The sequence below is a fragment of the Rhagoletis zephyria genome, unplaced genomic scaffold (assembly GCF_001687245.7).
Source record: "Rhagoletis zephyria isolate East Lansing unplaced genomic scaffold, Rhagoletis_zephyria_1.1 Rzeph_scaffold_00040, whole genome shotgun sequence".
Classification (NCBI taxonomy): domain Eukaryota; kingdom Metazoa; phylum Arthropoda; class Insecta; order Diptera; family Tephritidae; genus Rhagoletis; species Rhagoletis zephyria.
In genome coordinates, this window is record NW_016157124.1 from 655,519 (window position 1) to 680,044 (window position 24,526).

General features: G+C 36.8%; 1 long non-coding RNA gene across 1 annotated transcript in view; it reads left to right on the forward strand.

Moving 5' to 3' along the window:
• The window catches only part of LOC108366694 (uncharacterized), a 48,906-nt gene extending 26,134 nt beyond the window's left edge, over window positions 1-22,772 (forward strand). Inside the window, exons 3-4 of the long non-coding RNA XR_001848145.1 lie at window positions 9,111-10,669; window positions 22,194-22,772. This is a non-coding gene — a long non-coding RNA (uncharacterized LOC108366694). The remainder of the gene's footprint in view (window positions 1-9,110; window positions 10,670-22,193) is intronic.
• The last annotated feature ends 1,754 nt before the right edge of the window (window positions 22,773-24,526 follow it).

Below are 24,526 nucleotides of genomic sequence, written 5' to 3' on the forward strand. Positions count from 1 at the left end.
GCCATAAGTGGCAAACATATTCCCACTCCACACAATCAAAAGTAAAATGTATGTCAAGTATGTAGCACTGCCTGAAATAATTGCTCCTTAAATAAACATACATACATATGTATATACATAGAAAATCCGTAGCACAAATAAATGCCGCAATTTCCCACAGAATGTCCTTTCATCATTCACAACCTGTAGAGACTCCAAACTGTGAGTGAAATCGCCGCTGGTTTCCAGCCCCTGAAGTTACCTGCCAAAGCGCTCATTAAAGTCAAACTTTCGTCCTAAATTCAACGCCATTAAAATACTGAAGGGGCACAGAAATGTTTGGTTGTTTGAAACAAATTATGGCGAATAACAATGGCAAGTGCTGAATGAGAAGGGCGGCGAACTTTTTTATTTTGAGTTGCATTTCTTGTTTTGCCTTTTCCTAAATTTTCATGTATAAATAAAGAATATTAAAATAGCCGGAGGTTATGTAACGTCACAATACGATTTGTTTGTTCGTAAGGAAATTACGCTACACTGAATATTTTTAAAGCACATATGACTGTGCATATTTTCAAGCAAATGACATTTTTTTGCGAATGAACCTAAAAATATGAACATGTCTGCAAACAAATTTTACCACCTCCACTCCTTCGTGCCTTTAAAGCTGGCAATATTTTCGAAGGACTAAGAGTTGGCCTTTGTGCTGCTTTGTTGGCGGCCGAAAGTTAGCTTTCGCCTCTTTCTGTTCGGAAAATAACCTTACAATTTCGTGTGAGCCAACAGTCAGTTAAAAATCTCAGATACAAAAAAAAAATGCTTTGTTGTTGACGACTCCCATGACGAAATGGCATGGGGATGAAAGGTGTATGATTCGCTGTCAAGCAGCGGAAGAGAGGCGCTGCAAAGTGTACGTATAAGTAACTATATGTGGCAACTTTAAAATTCATGAAAAGCGTTAACATAATTAAATTGTGCGCAAGCAGGAAATTTATTTTCTCCGTTAATTGTAGATATGTATTGTTAACACATACATATGTGCATATATCTATTTGTACATTAGGGCGCACCAATCTACATACAAAAAAGTCGGTACTGTTTTTCCATCGGAATTATAAAAGTTATTATAATATTTTAAGACTTCTGCCAAAATATTTCGGAAATATATTATGAATAAAGTGAGCTGGACCTATTTGAAACTACCTCCAAAAGTCTAGTTTCTTATAAATACTTTATGATGACAATTAGCGCTTCTTACACAATATGTTAGTGTATGGCCGAGTTTCTCCACCGCTTTGTGACGTGCGCCTTAATGTTGTCACACCAAGGGGAGTTACCTCCACTTTTACGCCCACTCCGAATGGCGATTGTATTTTGATGAGTTGGTTTTCATCGCAGAAATTCACTTGGTGGGTAGGCATTGCCTGCTGAGGGGCGAACGCTTTTAGAAAAAAATTTTATATATATTTTTTTTTTATGTTGGTCGGAAACTGTGCTTCAACGTAGGCCCTGCGGAATGGTACTGTGCACTTCTAACCACTGCACCACAGCGGCCGTCTGTATAGTTAGTTTTTAAAAGGTTATTCTCCTTAAATCATCCCAGCTTAAACCTTTCCACCTTCTGAAATAATTTCATGAACAAAAAAAAAATGTTCAACTATGTTTTTTCTAAATTATTAACTAATTTTATTTTAGTATTTTTTTTAAATCGGAATATTTTGGTTGAAGTCTTTAATTATAAAAAGTTTTATAATTCCAGTGCAAAGCCTGTATTTATTTTTGGTGGGTCACCCTAATGTACAGATGTATATAGCAAAATGAGGCCGCAAAAAAGGGCTTGCATTCAACAGTCGAATCAACAAAAGCAGGCATATTTAATACGGGAGCAAAGGGATATGGCGGCATGGCATGAATGCCATTACAAAATAAATTTCGAAACGAAAAGAACAAAATAAACGGAGCATAAAATAGGGGCATATACGGGCAGCAGTTCCTACCAACTTGGCATGTAAATGCGGGAAAAATCGACGGTTCACCTGTGAAAGGGCGCTAAAGCTCCAACGAGGTCTCCCTGCCATTACTATTCAAGAAGAAGAAGGAATAATTGTCCAGCATGAAATGCTTTGGCAAGGGAACGCGCACTTTAAAAGCCAACAAAGAATACAAAAGACATTCAAAACTCACTAACAAAAATACAAAAAAAAAAAAACAAAAATGGTGCCTTGACTAGAGTACTGCTCAACCTTTGCATTCAATCACTGGTAGAAAAAATATAGAGTTTTATATAAAGAAATTCTGCGTTTGAAGTGGTAGGAATTGGTGGACATAGAGGAGTTCATTTCGAACTATTATTTTCAATAGCTGTAAAAAATAGCTAGGCAAAGGTTGGAAAACAAATTGAAGTTTGCAATGGTTAAAAACTCTATTAGTTGACTGTATGAATATTTGCACATAAGTGGTTTACATAAGAGTCGGAAACTTTTTGAACGCCTTCCCTATTCATTTGGTAGAAAACTAAAGCCTGGCCTTTCCCTGATTCTTCAATGTTACGCCATTCACTACCCTTTTGTCTCCTTTGAACAGTCCTTTCAATTAATTTTCTTCGCCTTTATTTAAATGTCAAATGGTTTAAGTTTTGTTTGCCAACAATAATGTAATGCTAATAATTAGCAAAAATAAATTTTTTTCACTTTTCGCAAATGGCAATTTGGCTGCCCCGAAAATTCTATTTATTATTTCTTAAAGTCTTATTGCGGCCACTGTGGTGTTGTGATTATTAGAGGGCACTACCATTCTGCATGGCCTAGGATGGAGCTTAGTTTCCGACTAACGTAGGAGTAGGCGTAAAACTGTCCATTCCGCGCCTTTGTGTGACAACATCAAGGTGCTATTCGGAGGTGCTATTCTGTAATTACGAACTTCGTTATTAAGCTTATTCCAGTTTACAGCAAAATCACTGCATTTCCGATGAGTTGAAAAGACAGAGAGCCCTCGAGGAATTACTTCCGAATTAAGAAGGTCTGAGAGCTCCACTGAACTCGTGTGGTCTGCTTCTGGACAGGTGAGCATTAAGTCAGTTCAGCCTTGCGCTAGGCGAAGACCTTGTAATGCAAGGTAGCAAAATTCTTCTGGCCACGTGTAGACCGGAAGCGGTCTGGGGAGCTCTTGAGACTAAGGAAGCTACATCTCCCGTTTATGGTAGGATTGCTAACAGGTCACTGTATGATAAGTTAGCATGCCGTAAGGCTAAACATCATCGATGACCATTACGGCACCAGCTGTATGGAGGTGAAATCATCTGAAAACCTGCCGCTCTGGTGCCCTGCCTTTGCAAGCCAAGGTTTAAGCACCTTGGGTCGCTCATTCTCACACTCGCGATGAGTTTTAGTTAATTAACATCAGTCGCTTGAGGAGCCTCGTGCTGCCTGCGTCCATTTCCCTCTCTCCTCTTAAGGTCAACACAATGGTCAGCTTAGTCCATCTACGAAGGCAGCCCGCTAACCTAACTTAACCTAGGCATATATATGGAATTAAAAAAATTCTTTTAGATCATTATCTTTTTTATAATAAACACATATTGATTATTCCCAAGGTTTTTACTATATAATATTTTGAAAAAAGCATCTACGCATTTTTGTGTAAAAAGTTTTTCTAGCCCAATTCATAGGTTTCACAAAATTGGTATCGAGTTTTAACGCCGAAATTATATCATCCCTCGTTACTTGTAGAGCTAACTTAAATAAGATGAATTTCCGCAACATGCTAAAGCGAAAAAGTAAATTCAAATCATTTGATCCAAATAACCAAAAGTGGTAAACAATAAAAAAAAATGAGCACAAATAACCAGCTTTGAAATAAATTTGACAAGTGATATATGATTTTTGCTTACCTATTTGATGTCATATCAATATCATAAACTGACAAGCAAATAGCATTATCATGAAAGCCAATAACACAGAGATATGCAAATATGTGTAATTTGAGAATGCTTATGACAACAGTGGCAGCAGTGACAGCACTTCAGAGGGAAATTCGATTTGGAGAATGGAAATATAAAATTAAAACAAAAAGAAAAGTAGAATACAAATTTTAAGGATTATGTTCACGAATGAATCTTTATGTGGGCGTGGATAGCAAATAGCCATACAGAGGGCTTTGATACATTTTTATTCTGATTTTTTTTTTAAATTTCCATCGATTTTGATTCGAGGGGCAACATGCTGGTAGCAAATAGCACTGGTCGATAATTTTTATATACATCGATGGCTGAGTGGAAGATCGAACTATCTCGGCAGCTAGTTTTTTAGAACTATCTCAGAAAATTTTTTCAGCAACGCCCTATTTCGGAATTTGGTTGAAGAACGTCCTATTTTGCAAGTTGCTTGAAAACGCCCTGTCTCAGAGTTCGGTTCAAAAACGCCCTATCTCAGCACATTTTCAATGTATTCTTCAACCAAATTCTGAAGTAGGGCTGCCGAAATAGGTCGATCTTCCACTCAGTCATTGATATGTATGTATGTACGTAGCTTAGGCGTTAACATTGTTGCAGTAAGCTATCAGATCTCCTCAAGCCACTTCCCGTTGACGTTTTGTAGGATTTCAATATGCTTTCGACCAAATACATTTTTTATTTTAAAATTTTTCACCCATTTTTATCCTTGCTTCAATTCTTGTAACGATAGTTGCATGCTACATCGCTTCAAGTGTTATCAAGGGCACTGTTGAACGACGTATCACGTTGCATGCCACTGCAATGGCAGCGAATGTTTACGCGTATACACCATACAGAGAAAGCATGAAGAAGGAGAAAAACTGAAGCGCAAGCAATTTTGATCAAATTATACTACACAAACGCATGTTCTAACAAGCACATATAAATTTATACAAGTGTGTATAAAAATGTTGAATAGCCACTTTGCGACTGTTGCATACTCGTCTATGCAGGGGAGTGCTACTTGAGTAGTAATGGCATAGCAACTGTTGTTTGTGTCGCATACTGTGGAGCACACACTCGGACTCGCTTCCTCAGCTTCATTTATTTATTTCTATTTATTTAAGTTGGCTTTTTTATTTCAATTTTGTTGCGTTGACTTTGAAGTGCACTTGAAATGACGTTGCATGTTGTAGGAGCAGCAGCTTAGTTTCAGTTTACTACCGAGCATGCGTGTATCTACTCTGCAGTGAAAAGCCAAACCAGTTAGAAAAAATAGTGGCTCATTAACTAGTATGTGCCTACCAATTTGACAACTTCGAAGAAATAAATCGTTCAGCTACATTTGCCTTTGAATTGCCAACGCCAAAAATAAAACTTAATTTAATTATTTTGTTTTTTTTTAAATTGCCTAAAAACCATAAATAAAAAATTAACTACAAAATATAAAATAAAAAAAATTCCCCTGCACCAGGACTTGAACCTGGGACCTCAGGCATAGATACGACGGGAGTGCTTTGCTCTGTCGGCCATTGCGACTGTTGGAGCGCCCCGAGCAAAAAGGCATACTTATGCTTTTCACGCGGGATGAATTGGCAGACAATCTGATCCACTGGTATGATGTTACTAGTATTTCTACTAGTAGATGCTGATGCATAGCCTGACAATTGACATCTCGTAAGACATCGCAATGTTAAAAATACCAGTCGCTAACATTGAAAAAGGATAGAACGTGAACTAGTTGGGCTGAAAACCAAACTGTTAGAAGATTAGTTCACAACTAGTAGCATTCCCTGCAGGGTACATTGGGGAATAAGTTGGTGTTTGTACAAACATACATACATAAATATATGCAGCTAGCGCTACAAAAATATATGCATATATATTGTTGCATGCAGCATGTTGCAAGCTTCGCTCAAATGTCTGTAGACAGTGGCAATGGACAATTAAAAATGCGGGCGGCTAAACAAGGATTACGATGGTGTAATTTTAAATCCTTAATTTACTGGTCTTCGCTATGCAAATGAACTTCGAAAAGTTCAACTGGTAATAGCTATGTTAGCTTTAGTAAAATCATAACCGTCTTATATAAAGAAATATTAAGCCCGTTTCTTTCGCTTTAAAACGACGTTAATGTGCAGTCTCTACGAGGAGCAGATCACGAGATATAACGATTTGAAAAAGTAGATTACCAGTCGGAATGACGAAAAATTTCGAGCTTTGACAGATCATATCTCGGAAGAAAAAAAGAAAATAAAAAATTCCTCGAATACGACTTAGCTTATTTCATAACATCATTTTTTTTACGAAATCCCTACCACTTAAAAAGTAATGGCTCGTAAATGCATGTGTTTTTCAAAATGTTTTCAATAATAAAATTAGCCAGAGCATTGCGTTCTGCGCAACCTAAAAAAATCAAAGCCGGTGCCGTGCTTTATGGTGTCCTAATTCAGCAACTCTTAAATTAGAGTGTCGAGCAACAGCATAGGTACATACATACATACATTCTACCGAAATAAAGATGTAGAAAACTGAGAACAACACTAAAGTACATAAATACGTACACAGCTGTAACACCGGATGCATTTATAAAATCAACGCCAACATCCTCCTACCCATGTAGCTGAAGTGACTGCAGCCATCGCCGGTATTTTTGATGTTGTTAACGCCGTCAACATCCCATGACAATGAACCAATGCGGACGACACTTTGCGAGGCGACAGTTGCTCCACTGCCACTGACAAAACGAGCAACACTTTTGTGACTAACAAACGGGCAAGCCAGTCGACGCATGGACGCACGGTCGACGGACTGAGAGGTGACTGTGCTGGCGGTTGGATTAAAGAATAGTTGTGCGATTGAAGCAGAGAGGAGTAGCCGTAGGGACAACTTTTATTTTTAGAAATGAAATGAATTAAAGCGAAAGACGAAAGAAGAAAGGTGGACAAATGAGGAGTTGTGGAATGCAATCCCCGTCGGTAAAAAAAAATAAATAAATTTGAGGTCGTGTTTATGCGACTCCTTAAGTGGCAAAGTGTGCGTTTCCGTCACTTTTTCCTGAGCAATTACATGGCAACCTGTGGCGAATTAAGCTGAGACTTTTGTTTTAGATTTGACATTTTTTTTTCGTGAGCTCTGAAGGTAGCTGCTCGAGATGGAGGCTATTAGTGTTGAGTTTTTCAGGAAAATGTGAAGTAACTTAGCTTTTTTGTTATCAAACCAAAGCGCAAGTTGGCGTTTGTTAAGCCTTTTCTTAAGCAGAACCTTTCATGAGAAGCTATAATAAATATGAAGGAAAGAAAAACAAAGCGTTTTGCGCTAGTTGAATGTTGGAAAATAGGACGAATGGGATACTACCATTTGAAATGTGCACACCAACCATAGCAACTACAAACAACAAGGGGTACTAAAAACCAACAGGCTGAAAACAAGCAGCGCAATTAATATGTGTGGCATGGAAAAGCAAACACTAAAGTAGGTATGTTGCCACTGGCACAGAAAATCAAGTATGCGTGGCATGCCACTTTGAATGGCGTCTTTTGCAGAAATGTACAAACGAGGTAGTAAATAACCTAAAAACAAAGCTAAAGGTAAACCAAACAAAGCAAAATTAAAGTGACATAAGCATGCCACTAAAGTTGTGAAGCTAAAGCTAGGCAAAAGCGTGCTACTAAATGACCCAACAAAGCAAACAATTTTGCGTTGCTGCAATCATATTTGGTAGGGAATTTTAAGGTTCAAAAGGCACCAGGCAATTACAAGCGACCCAAATAGTTTAGCAGCTATTGTTTGTGCTTGACTGACGTGTGCACATACATACATATATACGATGGTTTTGTAAGCGATGCTGCGGTTTGAGCAACCGGATATACGCGCAATTTGTTTGGCAAAATTTCCGGTTCCCTAAAAAACTGTTGAGAAAATAGGTGAAAGCGAATGTGTGTGTGTGAAAGGGGCAGCAATGCCTACAACAACAAAAAATACTCATAAGTGCCCTACTTACTTTGGCCACATCCGAAATTATTACCTGCAGATTATGAAAACGGATAGGACGCAGGAAATTTTGCACGAAAATCACACTGAAGCGAAACATACTCACTTAGCTGCCACTCAACCGTTCAACCGTTTATCTGTTCATCCGCGCGCGCGCAGGAAATTGAAATGTAAATCCAAATCGCAGGAAATGCGTACAAATCTACAAACAATGGGCGGCCAGTAAAGCAATCGAGATGCGGTGCGGAGTAGTAAGGTGATTTACATACATACATATATACACATATACATTTGCAGGTACATAAATATTTATTCGGATAGAAACGCATTCCGTAGCAGCGCCTGCGATACCACACTCGAAGTCTGCTAAGCAAACTTAATTGAAACATTTGACAGCTTAAGTTCGTTGAAGTTTACTTAGTCACTTTGGTGTTTCCGCGCCCATACGTCCGCCGCCCGACGCCCACCTTCTAATCTCTATATTGCGCGCTGACTGTTTTATTCTTTTCGCATAATTTTCCATATATTCTTTGTTTTTTAACTTACGGCTCGATGGATTTTTGTGCCTTATTTTCTTAGCGATGAAGCGTGAGTTTCTGTAGCCACTGCTGTCCTTCTGAACTCGACTTGGCTCTTATTTCTGCTACTTTTTCGGATGAGACTTTTCAAATGTGGAAGGCTGGTGTGGTAGACCTCTATTCTATAGCTGCCTGCCTGCTCAAAACTGACTACTAGACAGGCCCTAATACTTTCCCTTTAGCATTAGAAAACTGCACAGGCTGAGAAATAGCTGACCACCGTAACTTCATCGGTTTCATTCATTCCCTGCAGAGGTCGTAGATAACTCCAACTAATTTTTTCTAAAAAAGCTAAGATCCTCCGCCCTCTTTTCTCCTGCACTGTTGGCTCCGACCACTGTTGCCTTTAAGCCAAGTCAACCAAGCGGCAACGTCCGTGTCTTGCAACTTATTTGCATTATTTCTCATAACTTTGTGATAAAAACCCCCGACAAATCGGACAGAATGAGGGACAAATTCTTCCAGCTATGAAAAGGACATAGTCAACTTACTACAACAAGAACTACAACACAAGTACATAACAATAAAAGCAAACGATAATATCAAGAAACTATGACACAAGAACTTATCAAAAAGTTGTTTACAATTTCTAACTTAAACTTTTCCGCTTCTCAAATTTTTATTTACAGTTGCATAAGCAGCAACAGAAGCAACATCAGCAGGATATGGACGCCCAAAGTAAAACGCATAAGTACCAACGCTAGACTGCCAGTCAGCAGGAGATGTCGACGCAAGAAGGAAGTCAACAATCGCACTTATAGGATGCTTAAGTGAAAATGTCAGCAGGTCCACTACAGAAGATGCGCTGCGAAAGAGCGAACATGCAACAAGGACCACACTTGAAACTTCTCAGCAGCATTGAAGATAGAAACAAAATCATAAACATAAATAATAGTCAACAAATATGTATTATGCAACATACTTGCCGCCGGCTTGCAAGCAACACAAATACAAGTTGAAACCAGAAATATTTTATTATACAACTGTAAAACACAAAATCAGAAGTGCGTGTGTGTGTGTGTGTGTGCGCACGTGCCGCAAGTATCTTGCAACGAAACGCGGCAGAACAAGCAATAAAATACGAAGTGATAAATTGAGCTGAAAGTATCAAGACGCTCATACAAATTTCAACTGGCGCAAATTTATGCCGCAAGGACTTTACAAAAGCTAAAGATATTCATGCGATTTTTTTAAATTTCAACCGCGTCGCGTTCACCCAACGTGGCCGCCTCCAAATTCTCTAACCTCGCGCTGCAGTCGCAACCATGAATACAACGTTACATGTCCTTGTCGCATGCAGCAAGTAGCTCAAGTACAAGGTTCGCTTATCCTAGTTTAGTTCAGCGTTGTTTTAGGGGCCGCAACACGTCTCGAGCTATATAAAGGCACACGCGAAAACACACAAACGCAGAATGAACGAGTGATTGTTGCACAATAGTGAAGCATAAACGTACAGTTAAGCGTCATATAAATCTCGAGCCACACTATGCCACTCATCGTCCGAAGCATCACAATTCTGCTGCCATCGTTGAAAGCACGCAAATTAATCGTGCTCGAAGAAAATAAGCTCACAAAAATACAAAAGTAAAAATTAAAAAACAATTGTGAAAAATATAAACGAAAAGGAAGTAACGAAGCGAAATAAAAAGGCAAAAAATTCGTAGCAAACAAACTGTAGTGCAAAGGTTGAATTTCCCGTACGCGTTCGTCGTCTCGTGCAACGCTGCCGCAAACCTGTCCGTCAAAATGCAAGTTCAAGTTCAGCGTTCTTGGGCTACTTAAGCTAGCTTGCTTGCCAAGTGCCACCTCGTGCGCTTCGTTCGTCGGCTGGTCGAGCGCTCGTTTGGTCGAATGATTGCTGATTTTTTGTTGTGGTCACGGCAGTATGAAATCGAAATCGAAATTGAAAATGGCTAACACAAATCAAAGGAACAGAAGGAGCATATGCAACAGCAAGAGCAGTACGCCAGCACCGGTGGCAGCAATGCATTTCTGTTGCCGGTCAAAACAGCTGTCGTGTTGTAAACAAGTCACGCAACAGTGGCAGCACGTCGTCGTTGTTGCACAGTGTTGCCCGATAGCAACGCCGGAATTGTTGTGACGGCTTCGAAGCACAGCCAGGATTATTATTTACTTCACATCGCTGTTTTGTTAATATTGTAGCTGTCAATTGGCGTTGGTGTTGAAGGTAAGTGGCCTGCGAGTTTTTATTTAATTTATAAATTTTAAAGGTTATTTGCGAGTAATTAGAAAAATTTGAGTTAATTGATTTGTTATTGCAAAGTGAGACTCTTGGTAGATCATTTTATGGAAAAGTTAAGCTCTAGAATTTTGTAAAAAATACATACCTGGTTTGAAACAAGGGGGTCGAAAAGCAAGTCGTTCGTATTCGAATACTTGGCACTATCAATTTGGATTAGTTCGTGTCTCCTTTGAAATCGCATTAAGTTTCGAGTCGCGATACAGAGCAGATCCCAAGGTTTTTGCATACACATTTTTTACTACATAGTTTCAGTTGGGCAGGATAGATACCAAAAGTATTCAGAACTGGATTCTCTAAAGGATTGACAGTACCGGATTCCTAAAATTATCGATACTGAGTATATAATCCAAAGTACTCTCTTGCGATGATGTGATAAGTTGTTATATGATGTGATGTCAGGTAATGCGATGCGATGTGATGTGATAGAATGTGCTGTTGTATCATGTGATGTCACGTCATATGACCTCATATCATGTAATGTAACGTCATACGACCTCATATCATGTGATACCATGTCATGTGATGTCATATCATGTGATGTCATATCATGTGAGGTCATGTCATAGGATGTCATGTCAGTTGATGTCAAATAATGTCATATGATATCATGTTATGTGGTATCATATCATGTGATGTGATATCATATTATGTGATGTAATATCAAGTGATGAAATGTCATGCGATGCCAAGATATAATATCATGTGACTAAATGTGATGTGATATCGATAACACTGTCGATAAATATACCTATAACATCCCGATATAATCGATAAACATATCGAAAAATATAATGATTTAAAAATCGATTAATGTATCGATCATTATATCGATAACAATGGCGATTATTATATCGATAACAATATAAATTATTCTTTCGATAACAATAACGATTACTGTATAGATGAAAATATGAATGAAGCAATGAAGTTAAAATATTACGCAAAGGAACTAACAACTGTTTATCGATTTAGGGCACTGAGCGCTGTTTGCTAAGTCTGCACAATTTATGATGAAGCGTCCTTTGTATTCGCTCTACTGGTTCCAGTAGACATTGTAGCACAAGAAATGAAAATAATATATAATCGACTGCCTGAGAACAACGATAGTTTAACGCGAAATATACTAGCACCAGAAGAAAGTCGTTGTTCAAAGGTGATCTGGGAGGTTGACCCGCATCTCCAATGTTGAAAAATGGTTGAGCAAGTTTCATGAAGAATCTTGTTTTCATCTCACCAAGTTTCTATTGGGTCATGGTCCTTATCGTGAGTAGCTCAATAGATTTGGGCAGAACGACTCCCCGTACTATCCGAGGGGCACAGGAATAAGGGAAAACGCGGAACACATAATGTTCTCTTGCTCCCGTGGTACGAAACATACTACAGGACAATGAAATACTAGATTATATGTTAGCGTCAAGTGGGAAGTGGCGTTAGATGTGTACTCATATCGCACGCATTTATATAGATTTAAGACGAGCTGAACATCTAAGGAGCCGTCATAATATGTAAGGAGCCTGTGGGCCAACCAAACCTGTGAGGTAATATCTTGAATGACAGTTCCATGGACAGAGTGGTTTTAGTAAGTGAGAGTTTCCTTCTTCCCGTGCATCATCTCAGAGAAAATAACCCCGGAGCAGCGATTTGAGGCCGTTAGGCTTTCAGGCCATAATATAGAGCCATAAACCGTCACTAAGGTCTTGGAAAACTGGGTTAATAGGATGCGCTACTGCGAAGCCAGCCGAGGCAGCCACACGAAAGCGTTTTCCAAAAATAGGGGACTATTTGCTTTTGCTAATAAACCAACAACATAACAAAAAAAAAGAAGAATTTCGTGAATACTTATGCATCTGCCTCGCATTTGGATGTTAATTACTAAAACTAAAAAGAAGAAAGCGCATAGATTTTAATATTCCCAAATCCTTAGGCATTGAAATAAGGTCGGATATATTATAAAAAAAAATTAAACAAATCCTGTGTCCATATTTAAAGGGGAAGTGAAATCGCTTATAAAACAGGCAGTTCTTATTGCGCTCATTATTGAAATTCCACCATAAACTTTAAAAATAGCAAAGAGCCGCCAATTTGGAAGAAGCTGATGGTTGTGTCCAGCGTCATTCTGTTCTTCGTACTATCAAAAGCGGCTTTAAAATCGACGAAAGGATTGGTGTGCTTCAACTTGCTTATAGAGCGCTTTTCCCACACTGTGAAAATCTTGTGGAAAGGCCCAATCAATTAGTTCAAGCAGGGTTCCAGTCTTTCAGAGAGTAGCGTCAATAGGACCTTGGATGTTATAAAGGCTTATTCGGCGGTGATTGGGCACACAGCGGGATCTCCCTTTATGTGAATGGGGGGCAAAGTACATTGGGATTCCCTATTCCGCAGGGGTACGAAGCTATTGGGAGATAGAATCGCGCCGCTCATTTATCTTAAGGCGATTATGAGGTGTCGTAGCGAGTACATAAATTGGGCAGATTTTGTTGAATTTGGCTTTATGCGGACTGTGAACCTGTAAACAAACTATTGGAGTCTGTGCCTAACCACAAATCCCATCGTGGCATCTATGTTAAGTTAATGTCGCGGTGACGACAGACCATAACGCAGACCAGACGCATAACCAGAAATAGTACTCCTCGCTTCGTTTCCGATAATCGTCAACGTTGAGGGGGTAATCATCCGAGTCTCTTCAGGCATATTCACTGGCTGTCGGGTCCTAACCCTGCGAACCAGCCATTGTTTGGACGAAATTGAAATGTAAGAAAATGATGGGCACATCTAAGAACCTAACTCGCTTAAGTGAAAACAATATAGTCGATATTAAACTTAAATATTCGCACACACATATGAGAATATATATTTAAGTGTGCAATATATGACCTTATTTTGTTTCCAGAATTTGTTTTACTATCGAACGAATTTCTTACTTATTTTATACATTAAACTTCACCTACAAATAAACATTTTTCAGTAGTAAGCTATTATTTAATGCATGTCCTCCTTCGATTCTTAATCTGAATGGTTGCCTGTACGTGCCTGTCTGGCTTTGAATGAGTTATTCATTTCAACTTTTCGACATTTGGCACCATCAATATTCTCCTCCTTCTGTGTATAAATTCATATTCATGGATGTAGTAGGTACATATCAACATTCCCAGTCGGAAAAATTAGAAACTATGAGGCCTTCTGGCAGCTCTTATTTCGGATCTTTTGAAGCGATAGGACTTCCCTGTTCGATTATTTGCTCCCCTTTCTTTTGTATGGAATGGCCAGAGTTTCCAGGCCTTCTGATTCAAATTTACATGAAACAGTTTGAACTTAACTTTGCAGTAAACATACACCGATGCGTCTACTTTGATTTTTTTCTTTTATTTGGCTTTGGTGGCCTTGGCAAGGCTATTAAAAGATACTTATTGGGTTTTCGCTGGCATTGAAATTTACCTTCTCGTTTGCAATCTTCTAATAAAACTTCCAAATAGGAGGTCTTATTGAAAAATCCGTTCATGAAGGCGGGTATTTATAAACGCTCCTGCTTTTCTGATTGGGCCAACACACACTTGTGTCTACATAAGAGATAGAATCTTTGCCTCATTGCTTTGGGCATCGTTTAACCATTTGCCACATTACTAACTAGTACATTTTGGAGCTGGTTTAAGCGTCCGCTTTCCTGCTTGCCTGCCTACTTGGCCGCTTGGCTGCCCAATCGTCACATTATCCAACAGTAATAAAAAGCGAAAAGAATTCAACTGCCGCTACTTGGACTGCTTCAGCTGAGCTTGACCACGTATACAAATTTCGAGATAGCCATAAATTTGTAAATGTTGACAGGTCACCAGGGGACGCCACATAGGCGAGTGCTATGCTTGTGTGTTGGTTAGTACTTATTCGCGAAGCACCACTTGTATATATGTCATATGTATTATCGCTCTTCAGCCGAAAAATAAGAAAGAAACACGGCAGACTACGACACGCCAAATTCAAGGGAAGATAAGTTCGGCGATATGGCCTTTACTAAACTTCTTCTTCTTAGCACTCCTTCCGCCATACAATTCAGCCGTTTAATATACAATTTAGTTTTGATTTTGGCAGTTTACTTTCAAGGGCTGTCCAATCGGAATCGAACTGTATACACACCCCCTTCAATGGCCTGCCAGCATCCACGCATGTTTACTTCTACATACTCTTCAAGTGCTGCATTCATTGTTTTGCATATCTATCGCATATACATATAAAAAAGCAGTTGTTGATAAAATGGCCAATGCGCGTAGAGGATCAGGTTTGCACATTGGTCTGAGAGTGGCAGTTCAAGCTTCGAACTGTCTCGAAATAGTCAAGCGGTTAGACTTTAGATATGCCTTATTACACGATTTGGGACATTTTCTGAGAAAAAATAGCACCAGTGGTATTCAAAGCATCAATTATGAATCGCATTTAAATATGAATCGGAAATATGAATGAAAAATTTTGTACGCCCAAGTATGTAAGACATTTTATTTTATTATATTATATATGGTTTATAAATGAATTATATTTTTATAAATCATATGCTTTGAGTCATATGTTTTTGAGAAAAATAAACCTAAGTAATTTTAAAATTTCAAAATTATATTTCTCGACTGAAAAATAAGATATTTGAGCTAACTCGAAGGAGAACAGTGTGCTTATTTAACATTTAATGCCAATTAATCGTAGCGCTTTCGAAGAAGCAATATTTTGATATGAAACAAAATGTGTTTGAAAGCTCAAGGAAAAATATTGCCACTGAGACACAATCAAATCACTCCTTGCCCTTAAAAAAATTGGCCAAAAATTGTGGTCTTCGAAAACATGCAAAATTCAACGGATATATTAAAAAAAAAAAAACAATTTTACTATTAGCTATTTCCTTTGGCCGTATCTAACTACTTAGGAAGGGCGATAGCCGCAAAACAGAAATCCCTTGTTTCCTCTGCATGAGATGTCAACTAACTACTTTTGGAAATAAACTATCAGTAAAAAAAGATTTTTTCTATTTTTTATTTACTTATTTATTTAATTTAACATTACATATGTATTTGCTTATTTGGTTACATGTTCTCTTGTAGGTGGTCCCACATTTTATTTTATTTGTCCTGAATTGGAAAAAAAATTTGCGAGGTGCAGAAAAAAAGTGTATAGAAAGTATTTTTTGTAGGAGGATATTTGAATAGAAACTTGTAAAGCAAACAAACAAAAATTTCAAACTTTAATCAAATCCATTAGAGAAAATTTTGGTATCCGATTTTTTAGTCGATTCAAGTGTAAATTTTAGGTAGCTAGGACTTAACGTTAATTTTAGGATTTTTTTTATTGACGGTGTTAGTAATTTTCTTCTTCTTTGTTTTTATGTTGAAGAAAATGCGTTGCAATACCAGAAAATAAATTGCCAAAATTAGCGGTACGTCCCAGTTACTTCAAGCTTGTACTATGTTATATGAAAATTTAATGTAAAACGTAAAAAGTTTGAAATTTTGTGGAAAGTCTGAATTTTTTTATATGATGTTTGTTAGATAATGAGCTACACTTTCATAAAAAATTAACAAATAGTCAAAATTTGACAAAATGTCGTGGTCCTATTTATTTGTCCGGCAATATATGTACATATATATTTAATTTCATATGTGTTCGAAATGGGCCAAAGTCAACAGCAAACCTACCTTCAACTGCACTACAAAAAAAAAATTAAATAGGAAAAAAAACCAAAAAAAATACAACCTTGAGTGCACTTTTGCGCCAGTCGAAACATTATTCCTGCTAACAAAAATCCACCTAAACTTATTTGTTGCAAGTCTACAAAAAAAAATTGCCAAAATAAATATTAAAAATGAAAAGCAAAAAGCCAAAAGCACTTTCTCAGACGCTCAAAAAACTTACGTCTTGCAGAATAAAAATTGCAATGAAAATGTGATTGTAAAATTTCAAAGTACCATAAATGCGAATGTAATCAAACCTATACATATCCATAAAGTTGGGCGTGTAAATGAGGGAAATAAAAATGTGCCCCCATAACAACTCACAAAATTGTATGTCTGCCTGGCAGGTGAAGCTCAAGGTTAAAATTTGTAACGGTGTTTGCCGAAAAGTGTTACTGCATCTAGTCAAACACTTGCAAAAAGTGAAAATTTAAGTTTATCTAGCTACTTGTTGCCAGCGAGCTATAGAAAGGGTGTTAAATCAAAACACGTAAACTTAATATTGGGGCACAGATTATCCGAAGATAATTTCATTTTTATAAAAAAATTCAAAATTTAACAAGAAGAAATACATAAAAAGGCAAGAAATTCTTGGAATTTTTTTTCTTTTGTACTCGTATATTACTAGTTAGAGTGCTTGAGTGGCGCTTAAGCTGGGATCACACGATTTGTACATTTGGCTAAAAATTTGTCAAATTCATAGACAAATCATGTGAACGCTAAATTACATTTGTCATTTATCAGAAAAGCCAAATATTTGCCTTCTTGTGGCAAATGAAAAACAACCCTGGTGGCCAAATCGTGTGAACGCAATGCTGCTACATAAGCCAAATAAAAATTACGCAAATGACCAAATATCTGATTTGCCACTTGATGACAAATGCCAGTGACAAATATACAAATATTGTTGAGCGGTATTGCCATTTCGTGCTTGTGAACCTTTGTATTTTCCAATTTTGGTAAAATTTTAATATTTAATATAATATTCGTATCCGAAAACTACCGAAAAATATCACGTTATTTGAAAACAATAATTTTAAAATATTTGCTCAAACTGAACATTTGAAAACATGTACATATACGTATTCGACAGTAGCTGAGTGTGCAGAGAAGCGTGCGACTATTTGTAACCTTCATGAGGTTCCAGGTTCTTATGCCGGCAGACGAACATATTAAATGTATAATTAATTTCTGAGTATAATTAACTATGAAAAAGCATATTTGAAGTTAAGAATGAAAAATTTCAGAAAACCAACCGGAAAAGTATTCGTTTCACAACCCTTCGTGGCACTTTACTATTCACCTTTCTTTCAGTTTTCGGATCTCTTTCCGCAGTTTTTGCTGGTTATACACATATACATCCATGCATATCGTCGTATAAAGTACAAAACCGCGTATCGTTATTCTGCAAAATCGCGTAACTGGCATTTGCTGCCATACATTGAATTTGCTTCCAGAAGCTGTTGGCTCAATCCTTGTCCATTCGTCCTGAAATATACTATCCAGAAATGCGATTGCTTTATAAAAAAGAGAACCATTTTGAAATATGAGTGTTTTTACTATCTAGATAATAATTTATGCAACCTCACATAGGCGGCGTTGCATTTTGTTGATACGCGGTTTTGTACTTTAAACGACGATATACGGATTATTAAAGACGATCTAAATTACACTGTGTGACAAAAACAAAATGTATAGTTTTTTCGAGGTTCATACTTGTTGTAGGTCTATTCAAGCAGTAAAATCTGCATACTCAGAATTTTAAATACACCCTCAAAATCTGGGCTTAAGGTCAAAAACCGCGTTTTCAAAGGGTGACGCATAGGTATACTTGCTCGTAACTTTATTTCTGTTTACCCGGTGAAAAATACGTATATATGTATGTGATTCAAGATAAGACATTTCGCTGCTTACAACAATGTTTAAATTGATAATTTATTTTAAGAAATGGCAAAGGAATCAGTGATCGGACTTACAAAAAATTTGTGTGGTAGAATCTAAAAAAAAATGTAGTAGATTTCATAAAAATGTGGTAGATCTCAGGGTTTGGATCAAACTTTGTACAAAAATTAAAAAAAATCTGCAAGGTTTCTCCTAAATCGCAAACATTTTAATTTGAATCTAAAACAAAATTAATTTTAGTATAATAAAGTGCAAGATTTAAGTTGATGAAAATTCCGTTGGTTTTGGCAATTTTTTTCCTTGACAGTTTCGAACATATTTTGAAAGATTTCTGCAACCTTGCAGAGTGCTGCCAGCTTTTCTTTTTATCACATCACGATGTAGCGAACAAATGTGGCTCGTTCCAAAAATGCTGCTTGNTGTACGCTCGCTCCAGAAAAGCTACTTGTGATTTGCCGATTTTGACAATTCTCAAGTAAAAGTAAACAACGCTTTAGAAATTTGAGATGCACTGAAATTTGCTAATGCTTTCACAAAAATCGCCGGTTTTTATAATTTTCGCTATTAATTCTTTCAATAATTCATGTCGAAAAATTGAATATTGAAAAAATTTACTATTTTACAGTTTATTTTATCCTCCCATTCTGCCTGTTGTTAGTGTTTAGTGTTGGACAATTTTTGCTCTTAAAATTAAGAAAATTATGTTGAGCAAAAATAAAACTACTCAAAAACGCGAATATGTGGTAGATTTCAGACCTTGTGTGGTAGGTGTGTTCAAAAAAGTGGCAGATCTACAACAATGTGGTAGAAGTCCGATCACTGAAAGGAATCTTACAGAGTATATCGATGGCTGAGTGGAAGATCGACCTATCTCGGCAACCAGTTCGAAAACGCCCTATCTCAGAAAATTTTTTAACAACGCGCTATCTAAGAAAACTTTTCAAGAACGCGCTACTTCAGAATTTCATTGAAAAACGCCCTATCTCAGCTGCCGTTTCAAAAACGCCCTATATCAGCTTATTTTCAATGTATTTTCGTTTGAGATAGGGCGTTTTTGAAATGAATTCTGAGATAGGGCGTTATTCAACCAAATTCTGAAATAGGGCGTTTTTCAATCAAACTTTGAAGTAGGGCGTTCTTGAAAAATTTTCAGAGACAGGGCGTTTTTGAACTGACTTCCGAGATAGGTCGATCTTCCACTCAGCCATCGATATGAAAAATTTAAATTTTTAACTTTTTTTCATTTTAAATTACGACTTGTCCGTCTATATTGTTAACTAGTATACATACATAGGGTGCCCATTCTCAAGACAAATTAACCATTTATAAATGGTTGTAAACAACGAAATGTTTTCTCTTAAATGGCATATGTAAGTATTTTTCATCGGGCAAACAGAAATAGAGTTACGAGCAAGTATATGCTTAAACCTATGAAAAACGCGTTTTTTACCTTCAGCCCAGATTTTGAGGGTGTATTCAAAATTCTGAGTATATATTATTTTTGTTTATATCACTTCAAATCTCACGAAATCATAAATGCAAAAGTATGGTTGACACCGGATCAGCTGTTTAAGTATTTCTGACCAAATGGTTAAATCGTGTGAATGAATGTGGACAGTATTTGTCACTTTACTGCTGTGCGCAAATGTGTGCCAAATCATTTGGATCGTTGGCAGCCAAATCGTCTGATCGCAAAACAAATCATTTGTACATCGCTATCCAAATGCGCAAATGTGGACAAATCTAAATTTGGCATTTTGTGTACAAATGTACAAATCGTGTGATCCCTGCTTTACACATATGTTCGTGATGTTCTCACACAAAGTGGAGGGACCTACAGTTTTACGCCGACTTTGTGAGAAGCTGTTTTTCATGGCAGAAATACATTCGGAGGTTTGCCATTGCATGCCGAGGGGCGACCGATATTAGAAACAAAATTTTTTGCTTTTTATTTTTTGGGTGTAGGGTTGAACGGGGCTCGAACCCAGGCCCTGCGGAGGGGTAGCGCACACTAACCACTACACGACAGCGGCCACTAATATGCTTGTTTTTTATTTTTTGCTATGGAGGAAAGCGGACAGGCACAAAACACTAGCAAAGTTGAATGTTAAGGACAAAGTAAATCATGTTTTTTATCGTAAATTTTTTTCGTTAATTCTTTATTAAAATACATGTAGCTCAATTCACAACAAAACAATGAAAATTCAGCGAAATTTCATCAATATTTCAAACTTTTTGATCAGAATTTAAAACAAAACAATTTTTAGTACAATGAAGTGCAAGTTTAATGTTGCTAAGAAATCTCGTTGATTCTTGATACTTTATTTATGCTGGAGGTGTCATTCATTTTCATTCCTACAGAGAGCTCTGTTTGTAAAAATTCTTTCAAAAAATTATGGGAACAATAGAGAAAAACTGCGTGTTTAGATTTTTTTTGTAAGGACTTTGAATTTAAAAAATAGGGTTATGTAGTCAAAAAATTATTTAAAAATTTTGTACAGGATGGAGGAACAAGATGGGTAAAAAATAAAAAATAAAAATCTTTAAAATTAAAAAAATTAAATTTTTTAGTTCATAAGGACGTATGAGTATGGAAGTTTATTATTTGTTTACAATAGCTGGTTATATAACAAACACCATATAAATTCAGATTTCAAACTATCAAATTATCACACTCCTATTATTTTGCGGACAGCTGTATATATGTATGTACGGAAGTTATTGGGTCATTGCAATAAATCAGAGCACATGCATAACTTAAATAACTTATGACTTGTAGGACTAGTTTATGCTCTCAAGCTGTCACCGACAATAGCTTGCAACCACTGACGCCACCAAATAAAAGCAAGGAACCGGCAAAAAGATCAGTCAAACATACAAATGTTAATATTTTTGGGGAGAGCCAGTCATCCTGTCTAGCCGTGGTTTTGCGTGAAGTTTAATAGAGAGGGACTAGCCTTTTCAAGAGGCGGTATACTTATGTTTTACATCACAAACTTACACAAATACATATGCACATATATACGCACGCTCATACATATCAGTTAGATCACAAAGTTTTAAGCGGTCGTGCCAAAATTTGGTAGCAAAAACTTACTAACTGAATGAATGAAGCAAATGCGTAAAAGTTGGAGTAACCAAGAGTTCAAGTAATTGTTATATATCTACAAGTATGCATGTATGTATACGTGGTATATATTAGAGTGTGGTGGCGTAAATGTGTCAAAAATTGTAATTTATTAGTTGATAATGAAAATTTAGAAGTAGCAGTCGTATCTAGTCGGTTGATAGGCCGGAAATACTTTTGGCTTCCTATCAGAGCCGGCAACTAGGGGACAACGCTGGGAACACACAGAACTGAATGGAGTCTCTAGCAGATTGTCAGCTAAACGCGAGCTGCTTGTTATTTTCAGTTAGTTTTTTGTCTTCATTTACTTAATTTTACATTCGTTTTCGTCTTTTGTTTCAATAATAAAACGCGTTTGCAAAAGTGAAATTTATTAGTTTTTTTACGCCTTGAATAAAGATTTATGCTCTAAGCGGAAAATAGTATGCTAAAATGCTGATTTATGCCGCCAAATTAGTAGCGGCTCGTGTGTGTGACCAGCCTCCACCAATGTCGGAAAATAATTTTGGTGCGGCGTACTAAAGCGGGAACCATCACCCGCAACATTGCAAAATACTGTGATTGTTATCCTCAGTGTATGTAATATCTAAACTCTCGGTAGTTTTTAGAAGCCACATAATTAACACTATACAAATCACAAACACACACACTCACACATCCAATAGAAAAAGAATTGCAAACAACTAATTGATTTTTCGACCTTTTTATTCCGCAGATTAAGGATGGAGCTAAATCAACGTCGACGACTATGCTGTTGTTTTCACTCCCTGCCGTTCTGGCACGCCTTCAAGGCTATGATACCCGATGTACAATATGAATCCGAAAGAATTCACCGCTACCGCTTAAGTTCTAGGAAAAGTCCCACAAGTTATCAGACAGCTGCCGCTGATCAGATGATTGCCGCCCGAGTGCCGTCGCCATTATGCTTCTGCCGCTTAAGTGCCGTCGCCATTATGCTTCCGCCGCCTATAGCCGAAGACGACCAATGCTCGAAACAACGTCTAACGGCGCATATGAGAGCTTTCCAGTATTGCCTCATTAACTTTCGAGAAACTAAAAGAGTTGAGAACATGAACACCAAGCTCATAGAATTTAAAACACTAAACTTGTTTTCATTGTACATAATTATTTATTTAATCTTTTTATTAATCTGCGTGCCGCTGCCAACACTCGTAAATCAAAGTGAGTTCATTGGAATTGCAAGCGGTATACCAGTAGTTAACAATAACGCAATAACGCCACTGAGGCATATTCATTTAACAACATACAACGGCATTTTGTATTTTTTATTGAATAAATAAATTTTGTAATCATTGAATTCTAGTTTGACGTCTTTCATTTTGACGCATTCACAAGTCTCTTCACATGCCAGGGCGTATGAGTGACAAGCACTTCTAATACCAATATCAACAAATACATATTTAGTCCGTGTTTCATTTGGAAGAAATTTAAATTTTGGATATACATATTTACAGTCTAATGCACATATCGCACATCTAGATTTAAAGGGAGCTAACTCAAAAATCAGATCGGGAAATATAACTGCTTTTAGATCGTACAGGTTCAGCGGAGCTAATACAAAAAAAGGTATACAAGTAGTTTTTTAGTAGGTGGCTCTAGCATGTAAGAAATCGACTGCAAAAATCAATTTCGTTGTTAAATTTTTCATCTAGGCGCAATTTTTCTTTTAACATTTTTCTGTTATTACGCACTACAATCATTAAATTTTAAGAAAATACAATTGCTTAGTTTTTGGTCATACGTCCTAATTGAAGAAAAGTCGTTTTTGTTTCCCCCATGGATGTCGTGTTATTTGATGTAAACTGTAATGAATTAGCGTATGTAAATTTAAGGCTCCTCGATTTTGAAAATTTTTCGTAGAGTACATTTTTATGGCCAAGTGAACCTATCTAGAGGGAATCTTTCTTTGTAGCCTACAAACAAATGTTCTCCGTATATATAAGGCGCATACTAATTTTCAAATGCCGTTGTATTTCTTTAAGCTTACCGAAGTTTCGCTTTATATTTTCTTCATCATTTATTACATACATATATGAGAAGAAAAGCGTGTAACTCAGGTGGACGTGGCGTATGAGTAACTTTCTTTCCTGCTAATTTTTCATACAAAAAATTTTGGCGTATTTTCATTGCACCATTATTACTTATTTATTTATCCATTGATTTTCTTCAGTAGTAACTTGACTTTTTTTGTAGCAAAACAGGCTATAGCACAGATGCAAAAATTGTGCACAGACCTGTTATTGTTAAAATATTTCTTCTGCTAAAGTTTGATTTTTTTAATTTTTTCATTAAAAAATAAAAAAACTGGAATGATTAATTAATTTGTCATAAACTATAAGTCCTATCGGAAAGTGATGATGGTTTATGGGGAATTTTATTGGCTTTCATTTCCCGTATTCATATTAAGATTGTTAAATTGGTTCGCAAAATATACGTGATTAAGTGGAACCATGTTTTTTTTAAGTTGAATAACGGTAAATTGAAAATATCTCGAAAACTTATCCATAGAATAAAAAATTAACTAGATTTTTGGAATCAGCGAGCAATTCTATATTGAAATTGGATAGTGGCATCCATTGAACATTTTTGCTGTAAACCAGAAAATCTTCGCCATATTTAGGAAGCTTGGTTATCTGTAAAACTGAACATTTTCTACTTATCAAACTTATTGGTTGCGTAATGACATGTCCAAAATCATAAATTTTGAGTTACATCTCTATATTATTAAACGTGCGATGTGTTGGTACTTGAGAAAAAATTTAGGACGTGAAAAACTTCCACTGCTACCTCACTATTGTAAAACGGCATAGTTTTGGCCCAGTTATTCAAGTTTTCTTAAAGCAATCTTTGAAAAAGTTCAAAAAAGAAACAGCATATAAAATCTCATTATTATAATTCCGGCGAACATTTTTTATACCCGAGCGCACTTGTGCACAAGGGTATATTAATTTTGTTCACATAACGGTTGTTTGTAACAGCCAAAACGAATCGAGATAGATATAGACAAATGTATACATAAATGATCAG